General features: G+C 36.6%; 1 protein-coding gene across 1 annotated transcript in view; it reads right to left on the minus strand.

Annotated features, from left to right (window-relative positions):
* LOC110450915 (zinc finger protein 236-like) overlaps window positions 1-2,660 on the minus strand; it is a 216,763-nt gene extending 214,103 nt beyond the window's left edge. Inside the window, exon 1 of the mRNA XM_021498710.1 lies at window positions 2,575-2,660. The gene's annotated coding sequence lies outside the window, so the exon portion shown is untranslated. The remainder of the gene's footprint in view (window positions 1-2,574) is intronic.
* Window positions 2,661-3,750: the final 1,090 nt, after the last annotated feature.

Below are 3,750 nucleotides of genomic sequence, written 5' to 3' on the forward strand. Positions count from 1 at the left end.
ATGGAGGGTTGAGGGTTATAGGACTGGAGTTGTAGTTGGTTTTGATGGTAGTTGAAGGGAGGGGGTGAAGTGTGGGGTGGAGGGTTGAGGGTTATAGGACTGGAGTGGTAGTTGGGTTTGATAGTAGGTGAAGGGAGGGGGTGAAGTGTGGGGAGGAGGGTTGAGGGTTACAGGGCTGGAGTTGTAGTTGGTTGTGATAGTAGGTGAAGGGAGGGGGTGAAGTGTGGGGTGGAGGGTTGAGGGTTACAGGGCTGGAGTTGTAGTTGGTTGTGATGGCAGGTAAAAGGAGGGGTGAAGTGTTGGGTGGAGGGTTGAGGATTACAGGGCTGGAGTTGTAGTTGGTTTTGATGGCAGAATCCATGATGGCTGCCTGTTGGCCATATTGTTTATCCAGGAAGATCCCTCCCGAGGATTGATTGATTGATTGAATAATTGATAGGTTTTATGTCCGCTTCAATACCGAGTAGTTTGGTCATCCAGCAGACTGATGAGTCCATCTGAGATTAAATAGTGATACCAAGAATTGTTTAAGGATGGACGACAGACGACAGACATTTAGGACGGACGACAGATGGACGGATGGAACACGGACGAAGGGCGAGTTAAATAGCCCACCATCAGATGATGATGGGCTAATTAAAATGAAACCTTGAAGACACAGCTTATATGATTCTGATATGTTATAACACTTTCTGGGAGAATTCATTATTTTGTACGAATACAAATTGCAAACACAGTTATTTCCCTTTAACCATGTACACAGTAGTTTGCGTTTTGACTTGAAAGCGAATGTATTGGTTAATGGCTGTCTATCTCTAGCTATCACACTATGCCTGACAGGTGCAAACACTTTTGGTTTTGTTATGTGGCAGAAAATCAAATATTTCCATAAACATTATATCCAATGCCAATGGAAGATTTTGACCTTCTCTACCAATGTTGAAAATATTATAAACAATATCCAAAGTGTTGTTTCGTGTCCAGTGCTCCTCGAAAAAGTTGGCGAAAATTAGTGAGGTACTGCGGATAATGGCAGCATTTATCATCACAACAATAACCATTCACTAAAAGATACATGCATAGATAACATACATGCCAATTCTCACAGCGTGAGGCAAAATGTCACGGATTTTCACCTCTGTTAAAGTCTCACGGCATGGGACACGACTTTATGGAAAGTCCTCAAAACCTCCTGTTTTTTAACGATCGATCGGTAACCATTTTCCCTTTGTTGTTTACTCAAAGTTTTACGAGATTTAACCATGTTATCAGCGATTAATCACGAGAGCTCTCGAGTAGTGGTCATGTGATGGTCATGTGATCAATTTGTATGCAAGAGCTCTTCCAATAACTTCCGGAAAATGTTATTGGTATCTGTGAAATTGTGAGTTTATTTTGGTGTCTGTTACAATAAGTAATCTATTCAAACGAAAGAAAGAAATCCATATTATATATTTTATTTGATCCCTTCTTATTATTGCCATTCAATTCCGTGAAACTATAGCAGACTGCCTGACACTCTGAGTCTTAGCCACTGCGTGACAGTGTCGGCTTCACCATCAAAATTTTACCGTGAAGTCAGTAGAATTAGCACAATAAATGTTTTCTGTCATGTTTGTAACGTTAGTTCATTGCTAGACCCTTTGATAAATAGCATGTCCGGATACAGGTTACTTTACAAATATACGGACATAAGATCAGAGAACGGCTGGTCAGGGGCATGTCAAAGAAGATGGAAAATGGCTTTGATCTGAATGCTGAAATATTGAATTCAAAAGTTCAAATGCAGAACAGTTTGCTTTTCTTTTACAGCTGGTTTTTTTCCGTCCTCTTGTTAAATGCATGTTTGCAGAGTATATTACAATGCTCAGAAGTTCAAATGAAAATGTACAAAGACAACTGTAATCCTTATAAACTCATCAAAATCCACAGTTAAAAGTTAATGTCTCCTAACTTAAACATCAGTAGTACTGTGGCTGCTGTGAATATTGACCTTTCCAACTAAATTGCGAAATTTAAAGTAAAATCTGCTTTTTTAGTTCATCTCAATTAACTATTTGTGATAATATTTTGTTTTGTAAACTTTGTGCTACGAAATATATATATATAGTAATCATATTCAATATTTATATAAAAAAAACTCTGCCAAAATCAAAACAAAGTTCCTTACTATGATAATGATTTTGTACTTTAATATCATTGATTTAGTTGATTAGGAAAAGGTTTTTTGCCGCGAATAAAACCTCCCTTATTTGAGCCTCAATTCTCTTAAAATGATTGTAAATCTCACAGAATGGTCTCCAAGAATTCAATTCAATTAATTTCAAATTTCATGAAATTATTAATTAATGGTTGCCTATTCAAATCTTCAAGTAATAACACGATAACCTAACAGTATTGTTTGGTTGTGGGTTTTTTACAGGTTTCCCGGATTTTATTGTTTATCTTGCTGTCTGCTACAGATTTGGATTCAATGCCAATGCAATATATATATTTTTTAGCTTTTCTTAACATTATCAAATTCAACCTTCTTCTACCTGTTAGCCTAATTAAAAACGGTATATGCGTACTTACCCATTATTTATTTCATAAGTCCTTTCTGGACAGTTACAAGCCTCTTTTCAATGTTATCATGTGCTCGTGTATATTCTGTTAGTTTGCATGCTTTTCACGCCGAGAAGAGTGTACCAAGGGGAGTAACTCGGAATAATAAAGTTTCGATGCTGCCAAGAAGTACAATATAATTAACGTTATACCATCCTCTTGTATATGTTTCAATGTTTTGCTTTTTTAAAAGCATTTATGACCTGTGGAAAAAATGTATAGAATAGGGAACTAAGAAAGAAAACAGCTAAGAGCGGAAAATAAACTTGAGTTTTGCCTGATTTAAGGACGTACATTGTATATCAGGGACAGTTCACTATATATACGTCCCTGCGTATATGTTCCAACTTTCTAATTTAGTTTTTTTAAATGATGCTACGTTTATTGTATTAACTATACGAGTTACAAACAGAATGAGCTATGTTCACTATAGAGGATGAGACTGAATTGGCTTTTATTTTAACCAGAGAATTATAAAGCCAGTAGTATATATATCGTTTCATACTTCTGAGAGATTTAAACCTTCAGTCATGAGTGCCCAGCGGAGAAATTAGTGTTCCGCGAGGTTTTCGCGCGCCCAGCAATTCGTTAAATGACTTTTTTTGTAAAAAAAAAAATCTGATTCATACAGTTAATACCATCACCTAACTATATGCAACATTTTAGTTCGATCACACGAATAGAAAATATTTATATTAAAGTTTTAAATTACATATTTTGTATCAGTGGAGGAATGAGTGCCGAGTAGTGCCCAGCAACGAAGGTTTTCGCGCGCCCAACAATTCGTGAAACGGTATTTTCCATTATTTTTCTTCTGTTTAATATTGAAGATACCATTACCTTATCATATGCAAAGTTTCAAGTTTGTCATATAAGTGCAAAGTATTGTTTTATTGATTTATTGATTGATTGACAGGTTTTCCGTCCGCTTCACTACCGAGTAGTTCGGTTATCCAGAAGACGATACTGCAAAGTATTGATTGATTGACAGGTTTTCCGTCCGCTTCACTACCAAGTAGTTAGGTTATTCAGCAGACGATACTGCAAAGTATTGATTGATTGATAGGTTTTACGTCCGCTTCACTACCGAGTAGTTCGGTTATCCAGCAGACGATACTGCAAAGTATTGATTGATTGATAGGTTTT

The sequence above is a fragment of the Mizuhopecten yessoensis genome, unplaced genomic scaffold (genome assembly GCF_002113885.1).
Source record: "Mizuhopecten yessoensis strain PY_sf001 unplaced genomic scaffold, ASM211388v2 scaffold5547, whole genome shotgun sequence".
NCBI classification, from domain to species: Eukaryota; Metazoa; Mollusca; class Bivalvia; order Pectinida; family Pectinidae; genus Mizuhopecten; species Mizuhopecten yessoensis.